Raw genomic sequence first — 15,457 nt, forward strand, 5'->3', positions numbered from 1 at the left:
GTGATGGACATCCACAAATGAATAAATACCATACGAAACGTAACATATAATACTAATTGGTGTGTGCGGATTTACGTAAAGAATAATACGAAATGCATTGAGACCAGGTTGCTTTAGGTGATGGAGTCCTACTTACACTTTGACCCAGTGTAGACCAACGTCACGAAGAAGGTAAAGGGAATACAATTTAAAGGAACACTTTACTCAACGTTTGGAATACTTACTCCAATAAGGGATGCTGTTTCCATTGAATGTTCAGGTCCTGTGTTGAGCAGTGTTAGGTACTTTTGAACACGAATGTATGGTCTACCCTTGTTGTGTGTGTGTGTGTGTGTGTGTTTGTGCTATATTGGAGGGTAGGGGAAGGGATACCTTATTGATAGTTTGGTTATTGTTTCAATTGAGAATCGAGTGCATAAAAGGCCTTTCTTTCCAGTCTAAAGATCACATTGATTTGATACCCGGGCCCTTTCTCATTATCCCTTCTCTTCCAAGCCCATTGTGGCGACAGATAAAGAAGTCCTTTCCCTTTAAGGGGGAGGTGAGTGGAAGGGAGAGTGAATGTTGGAAACAAAACACCAGAAAGTCATGGGGAGAAAGCGGGGTGAGGTTGTGTGAGTGTTGGGCAGAACTACCGTGAAGTTGATAGCAACGATAGGTCCTTCTGTAACCCTGTCCTCGTCTTTCCTGTAGACGGAAGAGAAGCAGACACAACGCGTCTTCTCGTGCTTTGCATTCGTTGAGCAATCAGCGGTGAGCGCTCGGGAAAAACAGAAACAGACGTTTGGAAAGCCCGCGAGCTTCAGGAGTGGTGAGTGAAAAGAACAGAGCGGGGCACTTTACCCAGGATTAGTGTGATGAGTCCACACACACTGTACTAGGCTACTTGTTAACGACAGGACATATAAACTCACTGTCCATACAATTACATACACTTTGGGTACTTTTTGATCTTTTCCCTATGCGTTTCCACCCAAACATCATGCGCGCATCCTGGATCGCGAGTGTTTCGAATACCTTGGAATATTTGCGCTCTATTTCATAAATGTTCGAACATGAGTAGCCCTGCTAATGAAATGACATATGTATCAAGTTACACAGACAGGTCCGTTTCGTCTTGAGTTGTAGTCTGCGTGTGCCTTTAGGTGACAGTCTTTTAAATATATTTTTTTAAATAGGCAGAACAGTCACAGCATCGTATCTGCAAGGCGACAGCGCACGCAATAACTAGTGACGATGTCAGTTCTGTTTGCAGATGAGAATTAAACTATCAACTACTTTCCCGAGAATAGCTGCGAATGTTAAAACACATAATATATTATATCTATGTTTTATCGTGAGTCGTGGCCTAGTTATCCTTTAAAGTACTTTCCTGAGGGGTGTTAGGTGTTTGGATGAGTAGATTCGGGAAATATCTTTCTTTTGGTGGTGTTAGATGATTAGTTGTAGTAGGTAAGGAAAGAGAACATTCTTAATAATTCATTGAAGTCTTCCCTTGGTAGAATCTATATGCAATCTGTTTTTCTAGATCACTATGAACAAAGCCCTGGGGGAAAATGGCAGAACATGTACATTGAGCTGAAGGTGGCATCCTTAGTGGTGGTCAGTCTTGATGGCTGGAATAGGTTGATTGACAGCACTAGACTGCAGATATGTCTTCATGGACAATGAATGTGCAAGGTATAAGCAAGTCACTCTGTGAGGGTGAGTAGTGGGTCTGGGTAGTGTATGTGTTTTAAATTGTGTTGAGCAAGCAAGGTCTGGGTACTGTGTGTATGTGTGTATGATGGGATTGAGAAGTCTGACGTTCAACAATTTCAGATGATTTAAAGCTTTCATTGCCAACCTATTGTGTGTGTGTGTGTGTGTGTGTGTGTGTGTGTGTGTGTGTGTGTGTGTGTGTGTGTGTGTGTGTGTGTGTGTGTGTGTGTGTGTGTGTGTGTGTGTGTGTGTGTGTGTGTGTGACTGGCTGCACACAAAGCTGCCCGTCAGTGGGGAGTCCTTGACCTTTCTCTCTGTCCATCTCCTTTCTCTATTCCTCATTCACTTTTCTCTTGCTTTCTTATTATCTTTCTTTGCGGTCCTCATTCCCACTCTGTTTTGTCTCATTCACTCTCTTTTCTCTCTTTGTGTGTCTGTCAGTTTTATCGAGTAGACTGCGGACAGTGAAATCGTCTAGAAGTTATCAGAGGTGTCAAAGGGAGAGAGTGTGTGTGTGTGTCATGCAGGGTCTTATTTGCGCTTGCCCAATGGCTAGCCCCATTGGCTGTGTTGAGTTCCAGTTGTCTTTCAGAGAGGGTCTGGTAGAGAAAAGAATACACTGACATAGTGTGTGTGTGCGTGCAGTCACACACACACACTGTTTGGGTGTGGGGATTAACCACAGTAACTGGTAAGCTGTGTGTGCTGCTCTTACAAGGAGAGGACTGACCCCTGACCTCTAACCTCTCACCCTCCCCCCTTCTCTCTGAGCAATGTGCCTCCAGGTGAATGGGTTCACAGAGGACGAGAGGTGACCTGGATGCACTATCTCTCTCCAAGTCAAATCTAGTCATCTATCAAGTTCTATTGAAATAGTATTTACACTTCCTTGTTAATTAAAGTTTTGTCGAAGACTCAATAGCTGCTGAATACAGTTACTATGTATTAATAACCTGTTGTTAACATGTATCCCGCTGACTCTAGGGTCCCTAGCTAGCTCTCTGAGTGTTGGTCTGTTGCGTGACATACAGTATATACACTATATATAGACATTTATGTGGACACTCCTTCAAATTAGTGGATTCGGCTATTTCTGACAGGTATATAAAATCCAGCACACAGCCATGCAATCTCCATAGACAAACATTGGCAGTAGAATGGCCTTACTGAGGAGCTCAGTGACTTTCAACATGGCACCGTCATAGGATGACACCTTTTCAACAAGTCAGTTCATCACATTTCTGCTCTGCTAGAGCTACCTCGGTCAACTGTTAGTGCTGTTATTGAGACGTGGAAACGTCTTGGAGCAACAACGGCTCAGCCACGAAGCGGTAGGCCACACAAGCTCATAGAACTGGACTGCTGACGTGAATAGCGGATAAAAATAATCTGTTCTCGGTTGCAACACTCACTACCGAGTTCCAAACTGCCTCTGGAAGCAACGTCAGCACAATAACTGTTCGTTGGGAACTTTATGAAATTGGTTTCCATGGCCAAGCAGCTGCACGAAAGCCTAAGATGCCCATGCTCAATGCCAAGCGTCGGCTGGAGTGGTGGAAAACTTGCCGCCATTGGACTCTGGAGCAGTGGAAACGTGTTCTGTGGAGTGATGAATCACGCTTTACCATCTGGCAGTCCGACGGACAAATCTGGGTTTGGCGAATCCAGGAGAACGCTACCTGCCCCAATGCATATTGCCAAATGTAAAGTTTAGTCGAGGAGGAATAATGGTGTGAGGCTGTTTTTCATGGTTCGGGCTAGGCCCCTTAGTTCCATTGATGGGAAATCTTAACACTACAGCATACAATGACATTCTAGACGATTCTGTGCTTCCATCTTTGTGGCAACAGTTTGGGGAAGGCCCTTTCCTGTTTCAGCATGACAATGCCCTCGTGCACAAAGCGATGTCCATACAGAAATGGTTTGTAGCAATTGGTGTGGAAGAACTTGACTGGCCTGCACAGAGCCCTGACATAAATCACATTGAACACCTTTAGGATGAATTGGAACGCCAACCGTGAGCCAGGCCTAATCGCCCAACATCAGTGCCCAACCTCACTAATGCTCTTGTGGATGAATGGAAGCACGTCCCTGTAGCAATGTTCCAACATCTAGTGGAAAGCCTTCCCAGAAGAGTGGAGGCTGTTATTACAGCAAAGGGGGACCAACTCCATATTAATGCCCATGATTTTGGAATGAGATGTTCGACGAGCAGGTGTCCACATACTTCTGGTCAGGAAGTGTATATGTTTCTGCTCCACTTCATTCCAATTTGCACATACCAAGAACCCAAGGGCAGTGTTTATGGGTTTTATTTGTGTGTTTGTGTGTGTGTGTGTGTTTGTTGCCTTTGTGTGCAGTTTGTGTGAGTGTTCTTGTAATTGTGTGTGTGTGTGTGTGTGCCCCATTTCCTATGGGCCTACACCAGACAGCTCCATAAGGGCAGTAGAGCAGACAAAGGTTTTCCTCTGTCTTCCCCTGACCTCTTCTGTTGCAGTCTGCATTGTTCTCCCTGTCCTACTGAACCAGGGGTCCACAGAGACGCACCACAATGGAGACAGAAGTGTGTGTGATTTTGTGTGTGTATGCTCCTCCTGTTTGTGTCTGTGTGTTTCAGACCAATGAAATAAAACAGGAAATAAAGTGATTGGTTGCTTTGATCCTTCGAATGTATTATGCAAATGTTCTTGGATCGTCAAGTCATGAAGCATAACAAGGAATCTATTAGTCACGTGCCGAATACAAAAGGTGTAGACCTCACCATGAAATGCTTACTTACAAGCTCTTAACCAACAATACATTTCAAGAAATAGTTCAGAAAATATTTACAAAATTAACTAAAGTAAAAAATAAAAATAACGAGGCTATATACAGGGGTACCAAGTCAGAGGATAGTGCGTATGGCCCAGTACATCACCGGGGCCAAGCTTCCTGACTCCAGTCACCCTAGTCATAGACTGTTCTCTCTGCTACTGCACGGCAAGCGGTACCGGAGCGACAAGTCTAGGTCCAAGAGGCTCCTGAATAGCTTCTAACCCCAAGCCATAAGACTCCTGAACAGCTAATCAAATGCCTACCCAGACTATTTGACACTCTAGACCCAAACTGTTATAGACCTATATCTATCCAGCCCTGCCTTTCTAAAGTCTTTGAAAGCCAAGTTAACAAACAGATCACCGACCATTTTGAATCCCACCGTACCTTCTCCGCTATGCAATCTGGTTTCCGAGCTGGTCATGGGGGCACCTCAGCCATGCTCAAGGTCCTAAATGATATCATAACCGCCATCGATAAAAGACAGTACTATGCAGCCATCTTCATCGACCTGGCCAAGGCTTTCGACTCTGTCAATCACCGCATTCTTATCGGCAGACTCAATAGCCTTAGTTTCTCAAATCACTGCCTCGTCTGGTTCACCAACTACTTCTCAGATAGAGTTCAGTCTGTCAAATCGGAGGGCCTGTTGTCCGGACCTATGGCAGTCTCTATGGGGGTGCTACAGGGTTCAATTCGAGGGCCGACTCTTTTCTCTGTATATATCAATGATATGCTCTTGCTGCTGGTGATTCTCTGATCCACCTCTACGCAGACGACACCATTCTGTATGCATCTGGCCCTTCTTTGGACACTGTGCTAACAAACCTCCAGACGAGCTTCAATGCCATACAACACTCCTTCCGTGGCCTCCAACTGCTCTTAAATGCAAGTAAAACTAAATGCATGCTCTTCAACCGATTGCTGCCCGCACCCGCCCGCCCGCCTAGCATCACTACTCTGGGCGGTTCTGACTTAGAATATGTGGACAACTACAAATTCCTAGGTGTCTGGTTAGACTGTAAATTCTCTTTCCAGACTCACATTAAGCATCTCCAATCCAAAATTAAATATAGAATCGTCTTCCTATTTCGCAACAAAGCCTCCTTCACTCATGCTGCCAAACATACCCTCGTAAAACTGACTATCCTACCGGTCCTTGACTTCGGCGATGTCATTTACAAAATAGCCTCCAACACTCTACTCAGACAACATCCAATTTGCTGTCATAGTGCCATCCGTTTTGTCACCAAAGCCCCATATACTACCCACCACTGCGACCTGTATGCTCTCGTTGGCTGGCCCTCGCTACATATTCGTCGCCAAACCCACTGGCTCCAGGTCATCTATAAGTCTTTGCTAGGTAAAGCCCCACCTTATCTCAGCTCACTTGTCTCCATAGCAACACCCACCCATAGCACGCGCTCCAGCAGTTATATTTCATTGGTCATCCCCAAAGCCAACACCTCCTTTGGCTGCCTTTCCTTCCAGTTCCCTGCTGCCAATGACTGGAACGAATTGCAAAAATCACTGAAGCTGGAGACATATATCTCCCTCACTAACTTTACGCATCAGCTGTCAGAGCAGCTTACCGATCACTGTACCTGTACACATCCCATCTGTAAATAGCACAACCAACTACCTCATCCCCATATTGCTATTTATTTTATTTGCTCTTTTGCACCCCAGTATCTCTACTTGCACATCTTCTATTCACTCCAGTGTTAATGCTAAATTGTAATTATTTTGCCACTATGGCCTATTTATTGCCTCCCTAATCTTACTACATTTGCACACACTGTACATAGTTTTCTATTGTGTTACTGACTGTACGTTTGTTTATCCCATGTGTAACTCTGTGTTGTTTTTGTCGCACTGCTTTGCTTTATCTTGGCCAGGTTGCAGTTGTAAATGAGAACTTGTCATTGTCATCTGGCCTACCTGGTTAAATAAAGGTGAAATAAAAAATTAAATAGGCTGTCTCATTGTTGCCGGTGATCAGGCCTACCACTGTTGTGTCGTCAGCAAACTTAATGATGGTGTTGGAGTCATGCTTGGCCACGGAGTACAGGAGGGGACTAAGCATGAACCCCTGAGGGGCCCCAGTGTTGAGGATCAGCGTGGCAGATGTGTTGTTGCCTACCTTTATCACCTGAGATTGTCCAGGTGTGAATGGGCAGTGTGGAGTGCCATTGAGATTGCATGATCTGTTGGGGCTGTATGCAAATGGAGTGGGTCTAGGGTTTCCGGTTTGATGGTGTTGATGTGAGCCATGTCCAGCCTTTCAAAGCACTTCATGGTTACCAACATGAGTGCTATGGGGCGGTAGTTATTTAGGGAGGTTACCTTTGCTTTCTTAGGCACAGGGACTATGGTAGTCTGCTTGAAACATGTAGGTATTACCGACTCGGTCAGGGAGAGGTTGAAAATGTCAGTGAAGACACTTGCCAGTTGGTTCGTGCATGCTCTGAATACCGGTCCTGGTAATCCTTCTGGCCCCGTGGGCTTGTGAGCAAGATCTGTTTAAAGGTCTTGCTCACATCGGCTACAGAGAGGGTGATCACACAGTCATCCAGAACAGCTGGTGCTCTCATGCATGCTTCAGTGTTGCTTGCCTCGAAGTGAGCATAAAAGGCATTTCGCTCATCTGGTAGGCTCGCATCACTGGGCAGCTTGCCGCTGGGTTTCCCTTTGTAGTCCGCAATAGTTTGCAAGCCCTGCCACATCCGACGAGCGTCAGAGCCGGTGTAGTAGGATTCAATCTTAGTCTTGTATTGACGCTTTGCTTGTTAGATGGTTCGTTAGAGGGCATAGCTGGATTTCTTGTTAGTGTCCAGATTAGTGTCCCGCTCCATGAAAGCGGCAGCTCTAGCCTTTAGCTCGGTGCGGATGTTGCCTGTAGTCCATGGCTTCTGGTTAAGGTACGTACGGTCACTGTGGGGATGATGTCGTTGATGCACTTATTGATGAAGCCGGTGACTGAGGTGGTATATTCCTCAATGCCATTGGATGAATCCCAGAACCTATTCTGGTCTGTGCTAGCAAAACAGTCCTGTAGCGTAGCATCCGCGTCATCTGAACACTTCCGTATTAAGCGAGACACTGATACTTCCTGCTTTAGTTTTTGCTTGTAAGCAGGAATCAGGAAGATATAATTGTGGTCAGATTTGTCAAATGGAGGGCGAGGGAGAGCTTTGTATGTTTCTCTGTATGTGGAGTAAAGGTGATCTAGAGTTTTTTTGCCCTCTGGTTGCACATGTGACATGCTGGTAGAAATTAGGTAAAACGGATTTAACTTTTTAAAAATAATTTATAATCAAAAACAAAATACAAAAATGAACATTTATATAGTCCTTGGCAAGATAACTGGATGTTTTAAAGCTCCTCTTAGACCACCTTTTAAATTATTTAGCGTGCATATCTGTCAGTGATGTTGTGGGAAGGGTGTCGCAGGGTAGATTGATACGCTTGTGTTCTTGTCTATAATGAGGGGAGTGAAAGGCCTGTGGGGAAATGTTACTGCATGTTGTCTCCTGTTGGATAATAAGATTAATGAGCCAGACTGGCCTTTTTCTCTTTGTGTGTGAGAAAGACCGGACAAAAATTATAGAATATTGACAAAGAGAGCAGTAATCATTGACTAAAGTTGACTAAGTGTGTTAGTTCAGGGCAAACCAGGTTAGAGAGGCATGCAATAGAAGAAAATGGCTTTATACTCCATCCCTGTGTTTGTGAGAGAGAAAGTTCACATGGAATGGGCTCTTTCCTTCTTGAGGCATGATATGATTTAAAGAGATCTTGAGGTAATATTTTATAATATACTTTGATTTCATGAGTTACTTGATCTTTGTACATAACTGTGAAATGCACCACATCACTTCAGTAGGAGATGTCCTAACACTGAACATAACACAGGCTGGTGTTGTGTCATGAGGAAACCCAGTTTAGTGTTTTGTTCCACTGATTGGTCGATGCAGACTTCATGCTATGGAGGAGAGTTAGCAGATCATTGACTTTTGATGGACCTCTGACTCCTCCCTCCCACTAACCCCCCCCACACTATCTCACGCACCCACATACACACACACAAACAGAGTCTCCACCTGTTGTTGTCTCGGTGGTACCTTATTGGGGGAAATATAGAGGATGTCTCAGACTCAGCATTGCTCATAGAGCTCAATCAGTAGAGACGCAGTGAGACAGTAGACACAGTTAAGAGACAGTCAGTCAGTAGTAAACTCAGTCCGAGACTAGAGAACACACATCTTACCTGCTGCCTTGCATATCAGCCTCTCTCAAACATTTCAAGGTAAGACTCCTTTCTACCAACCTACTCCACTTCAGTCATTAATATACAGTATTATAATGAAAAATTACTGAAAGATAAGTTTGATCCATAATGAGAACTGAAGTTACAATCTGTAACAGGGTTTTCAACTTGCAATGTTATGAAGTTCCAACTAAGGCAGTAACATCTTGTTTGTGGCATACTGAACTTTTTTATTTTGTTAGCCTTAAGTTGCAGTAATTCTGTTGAACATTTTGGCTTTGCCTGTGACATTTATTTATTTTGCTGTTTTCCAGTCATCTCATTTATGTGTTGTCTTTCTGTTACATTTTGTGCCAGTCTTATAAATATAGCATAATGTCACATTTATAACAGTCTAAAATACAGTCTAATTTATTTTATACAGCTTTCTGAGCACAAAGCTGTATAAAATATATTTTACTCCTACTACCATTAAGTGTAGCTGGATGTTGTGTTATTAAATAATGCTTAATGGTAGTAGGAGTAAAATATCTCAAAATTCTTTACAATTTCTGGGAATAAAATCAACCACACCTGGTGTTGTATTGTGCATTTTTACCTTGGTGTGAACCGTGGGTGTACATTCAACAGTCTATAGTGGTGTTTTAAGTCAGTGGCGTCTTCAGCTATAAGGAGCTATTCACTAACGGTAATAAATCAGTCTGAACAAGAAAGAACGGAAGCTGCTGTGAACGCTGCTTTGACTTTCTCATGCCACAGCTAAACAACGTTTAATCCCTCTCAGAATACACAAGTCTGGGCTGTGTGTGTGTGTGTGTGTATTCCTGTACCTGCTGCAGGTGTGTGTTAGTGCAGAGAGGGCATGAGGTGGGGCGTTGCGGCAGAAAGCAAGCTGCTACAGGACCAAGGTGTGTTTCACCATGCCGCTATCTAAATACATTTCTCCAGGATGTTTTGTTGGCTAAAATGTGTTTCGCCTATTTCATTGTTCATGTAATGTGAGCGATGTCACATCAGACAGTGGAATTTTACTTGATTCATTCATCAATGCATGACTGACTCTACTCTCACACGTCTATTAAAAAAAAGCCAAATTATAAGGAATGTGCAACATACTATTTTTTTCAGTGTTGAATTGTTTAGGTTTAGACAAACATAAGCAATGCAATTTAGACAGTTTTTGTCAAATTCATCCACATATAGGGACATATTTTATTTTCTATAACAATAAGTTAACGAGTGGCTGGTGTGACTAAGTAACAATATTACAGACTGCTCTCTACAATGCATTTTCCAAGACGCAGATGGGGAGAGGCAGTACATTTCACACAATATAATAGAGATGTCTTCACGTGGTTCTGTGGTTAATGGAATGCCACTGTACTGTATTTGTATGGATGATTGTGATGCTACTACCTCTTGGGCCAGGCTCCCTATTAAAATAAATTGCTGTCTTAATGGGACTGGCCTGGTTAAATTAAGCCTAAATATATAAATGAGTAAAAATACATTCAAAATAATTATATTGATAGAATATGCAATATCTTAATATACAGATTCAAAATACACTATTTCACTATCACTTCTTTATGGAGGAGAATTTATGGCTACGTTATTAATAAATGGCCTACTCAAAAAATACTCTCAATTTGCTTCTGATAATTTTGTGTTATTGTTAACCATGAACATTTGTATCCTGTTGTGGCGTCTCCGACACAAACAGATGTTTGTTATGGCTGTCAGGTGTGTCAATGTCACATAGTGGTTTGTCACAACCCAGTGGATTTGTTTATCTCTCTGTTTGGAGAATGATTTGTATCTTTTGGAATCAGTGAAAGCTAATAAGAACTTTGTGTGCTTGTCTGTTTTTTGTGATGTTTGTTTATTAACCCTTTACACTCGTACCCATATACGGGTTGAAAATGGCAGATTTGGGCACTGATAAGCACGTAATTTGGAACGCAGTGGCTATACAGTAACATGCTATAAATTATGTCAGAGCTCTGGCTCTGTGCTTCACAGCTTTAAAAACGTTCTGACTGACAGCTGTTCTGAATTTGAGCACCACACCCGACAAAAAGTTGCCCTCATTCCTCCTGCTATTTGGCCAACCTTTGCAAAAATGTTTGTTGTCTGAGTCAGGGAAATGCTATAAATTAGTAGTACTCAATGAATTTTGAAAGATGAGAAGTTGAGGATTTATAATAAATACCGCTTTGATGTCATACAAGCAAGCCAAACACCTGTGAGTCCAAATGTGAACTTCACTTTTCCAGATCATAAAACCATGTTCATATACAGTTTCAACATTTATGATCACTATGTTTGATGTACAGTTAGAAGATGACATGGCGTTATACCCTGGGTTGTTCTGAACAGAATGAGCCTATGTTTGTCTATGTGAAGAACATTTGCCACAGAACACGCACCTGAATGCACGCATGACTCAATTCAATGCACACCAAAATTGTTGTCAATAGAACGTTTTTGGATTGTGTAAACAACAGCAGTAGTTGTGTGATGCCGGGGATATAGGGTTGTGATCCAAACAAAACAAATATAAGTGTGCTTGTTCCTCAACTGCACAGCTAGGAGAGCAAAAAAAAAGCACCTTATAGTTGAATACTCTACTTTGAGTCGTAAAAGTGCATTGCCATTTCTTAGGAACTGTGCAGACTTTGGAGAGGTGTGTGGCCACTTGGAGACACCAGTTAGTCCTCTTACTTAAACCCTTGTCATTTTTCTGTCTTAGGTTGCACCTACCCCACATTTTCCAGGATTATTCTTATGTTAATGAGTGTATCCAGAGTATTTTCAGATTTTGTCATCAGAAAATATGGTGAAAAAGTACAGCAAATGTAAAATGCACATAAAAGCAACAGTGTAGCGTTTAGATTTGAGTTAGCATACCGCCACTCGCAGCCATTCATTGTTTTGCCAGTTGAATATACCTCTACATTAACAGGCAGAAAATGTCACACTGTAGAGGATTTCTTAGAGTGTGGAGTTAGTATGCTTATGCTACCTATTATATACAGCCTATATCTCTACATCTCTATCCATCATAGCTATCTGTCTCACCTCTATTTAAATATGGATTTGGACAGCATGTAAATATACCAGGAAACGCATCTGAAAAAGAATGATGTGCTGTATCATTACTGTTGAACTGTACCTGGGTGAGAGACCATTTTCACCAATTAGAGGAGTATATTATAAATCCAGAAAACTGGCTATTTTAGGCTATAAATTTATAGAGCCAAAATTTTGAAAAATAGCAAGGTCTGCTCTGAGAAATCAAGTTCTATTGGGAATTACATTACATATTGGACAAAGAAAAAAAGAACACGTATGTCATGATTGGTTTAAAACAAAGTGTTAATCATTCAGTAATTTGCTAGGTTTCCATAAAAGAGAATGTTGATTTTTAAACCATTTTTATCTGTGCACACCCCTTTAAGAATTGATTGATTGGTTAATTGGGTTCTCTGGCTCAGAATCAATAGCCTATGACGTGTCTTGTTGCTTTTGTAATTCTCTGACTGCAGTGGCTTTGTTTAGTCATTTATGTTCATGTCGGTATCTGTCTGACCTATACATGACGGTACACACAAGCACACATGCATTTGACTGAGATTGGCTTTGGCTCAGCCAAGTTTACCCAGTCCAAGGAGAAGAACCAGTTTTGCAACTCTTTCAAATCAAATTTAATTTGTCACATGCACCAAATACAACAGGTGTAGACCTTACAATGAAATGCTTACTTAAAAGCCCTTAACCAACAATGCAGTTTTAAGAAAATACCCCCCCAAAAAGTAAGAGATAAGAATAGCAAATAATTAAAGAGCAGCAGTAAATAACAATAGCGGGGCTATATACAGGGGGTACCGGTACAGAGTCAATGTGGGGGGGCACCAGTGTCGAGGTAATTGAGGTAATTTGTACATGTAGGTAGAGTTATTAAAGTGACTATGCATAGATAATAACAGAGAGTAGCAGCAGCATAAAAGGGGGGGGCAATAGAAATAGTCTGGGTAGCCATTTGATTAGCTGTTCAGGAGTCTTATGGCTTGGGGGTAGAAGCTGTTTAGAAGCCTCTTGGACCTAGACTTGACGCTCCGGTACCACTTGCTGTGCCGTAACAGAGAGGACAGTCTATGACTAGGGTGGCTGGAGTCTTTGCCAATTTTTAGGGCCTTCGTCTGACACCGCCTGGTATAGAGGTCCTGGATGGCAGGAAGCTTGGTAGTCATTTAGGCAGGTTACCTTAGTGTCCTTGGGCACAGGGACTTTGGTGGTCTGCTTGAAACATGTTGGTATTACAGACTCGGACAGGGAGAGGTTGAAAATGTTAGTGAAGACCATTTGGTCAGCGCATGCTCGGAGTACACGTCCTGGTAATCCGTCTGACCCAGCGGTCTTGTGAATGTTGACCTGTTTAAAGGTCTTACTCACATCGGCTGTGTAGAGCGTGATCACACAGTCGTCTGGAACAGCTGATGCTCTCATGCATGTTTCAGTATTACTTGCCTCGAAGCGAGCATAGAAGTCATTTAGCTCGTCTGGTAGGCTCGTGTCACTGGGCAGCTCTCGGCTGTGCTTCTCTTTGAAGTCTGTAATAATTTGCAAGCCCTGCCACATCCGACAAGCGTCTTAGCCGGTGTGGTACGATTCGATCTTAGTCCTGTATTGACGCTTTGCCTGTTTGATCGTTCGTCGGAGGGCATAGCGGGATTTCTTATAAGCTTCCGGATTAGAGTTCCGCTCTTTAAAAGCGGCAGCTCTACCTTTTTAGCTCAGTGCGAATGTTGCCTGTAATCCATGGCTTCCGGTTGGGGTATGTACGTACAGTCACTGTGGGGATGATGTCCTCTGCACTTATTGATGAAGCCAATTACTGATGTGGTGTACTCCTCAATGCCATCAGAGGTATCCTGGAACAAACTCCAGTCTGTGCTAGCAAAACTGTCCTGTAGTTTAGCATCTGCTTCATCTGACCACTTTTTTATAGACCGAGTCACTGGTGCTTCCTGCTTTAATTTTGCTTGTAAGCAGGAATCCGGAGGATAGTCAGATTTGCCAAATAGAGGGCGAGGGTGGGCTTTGTACGTGTCTCTGTGTGTGGAGTAAAGGTGGTCTAGAATTGGTTTTCCTCTGGTTGCACATTTAACATGCTGATAGAAATGAGGTAAGACGGATATAAGTTTCTCTGCATTAAAGTCCCCTGGCCACTAGGAGCACCGCCTCTGGATGAGCGTTTTCCTGTTTGTTTATGGCTTAACTTCTTATGGCTGCAATCCCGGTAACGGTAACGGATATGACAACAGCCAGTGAAAGTGCAGGGCGCCAAATTCAAAACAACAGAAATCTCATAATTAAAATTCCTCAGACATACATGTGTCTTATACCATTTTAAAGGTAATCTTGTTGTTAATCCCACCAAAGTGTCCGATTTGAAATATGCTTTTCAGCGAAAGCACTACAAACGATTATGTTAGGTCACACCAAACCACAATAAGCACAGCCATTTTTCCAGTGAAAGATAGCAGTCACAAAAAGCAGAAATATAGCTAAAATGAATCACTAACCTTTGATGATCTTCATCAGATGACACTCATGGACTTCATGTTACACAATACATGCATGTTTTGTTTGATAAAGTTCATATTTATATAAAAAAATCGGAGTTTACATTGGCGCGTTACATTCACTAGTTCCAAAAACATCAAGTGATTTTGCATAGCCACATCGTTTCAACAGAAATACTCATCATAAATGTAGATGATAATACAAGTTATACACATGGAATTATAGATATACCTCTCCTTAATGCAACCGCTGTGTCAGATTTCAAAAAAACGTTACGGAAAAAGCAAACCATGCAATAATCTGAGACGGAGCTCAGAACAAGAGTCAAATTAGCCGCCATGTTGGAGTCAACAGAAACCAGAAATTACATGATAAATATTCCCTTTGATGATATTCATCACAATGCACTCCCAGGAATCCCAGGTCCACAATAAATGCTTGATTTGTTCGATAATGTCCATTATTTATGTCCAATTAGCTACTTTGGTTAGCGCGTTTGGTAAACAATTCCAAAGTCACAAAGCGCGTTCACTAAAACGTGACGAAATGTCCAAAAGTTCCGTAACAGTCAGTAGAAACATGTCAAACGATGTATTAAATCAATCTTTAGAATGTTGTTAACATACATCTTGAATAATGTTCCAACCGGAGAGTTACATTGACTTCAGTTGAGCGATGGAACGGAGCTGCCTCTCACGTGAACGCGCGTGGTCAAAGCGGGGTCACCTCATGGCAGTGATTACTCATTCCTGTCTCCTTCGGCCTCCCCGTAGAAAGTGAAAACTCATCCATATCTCGCTGTAATTTCAATGGGAGCTTGGTTGAAAAACTACCAGCCTCAGAAAAATTCCAAACCGGAAGTGGAACTTCTCAGGTTTTTGCCTGCCATATGAGTTCTGTTATACTCACAGACATAATTCAAACAGTTTTAGACACTTCAGAGTGTTTTCTATCCAATACTAATAATAATATGCATATATTAGCAACTATGACTGAGGAGCAGGCCGTTTACTCTGGGCACCTTTCATCCAAGCTACTCAATACTGCCCCTGCAGCCATTAGAAGTTAATACAGCTCATTGAG

At 42.4% G+C, this 15,457-nt stretch overlaps 1 protein-coding gene across 1 annotated transcript in view; it reads left to right on the forward strand.

Moving 5' to 3' along the window:
• The first annotated feature begins 595 nt into the window (after nt 1-595).
• Nucleotides 596-15,457, forward strand: part of LOC120065153 (transcription factor SOX-13-like) — a 71,252-nt gene continuing 56,390 nt past the window's right edge. Inside the window, exon 1 of the mRNA XM_039015924.1 lies at nt 596-811. The gene's annotated coding sequence lies outside the window, so the exon portion shown is untranslated. The remainder of the gene's footprint in view (nt 812-15,457) is intronic.

This window comes from Salvelinus namaycush, chromosome 20 (assembly GCF_016432855.1).
Source record: "Salvelinus namaycush isolate Seneca chromosome 20, SaNama_1.0, whole genome shotgun sequence".
NCBI classification, from domain to species: Eukaryota; Metazoa; Chordata; class Actinopteri; order Salmoniformes; family Salmonidae; genus Salvelinus; species Salvelinus namaycush.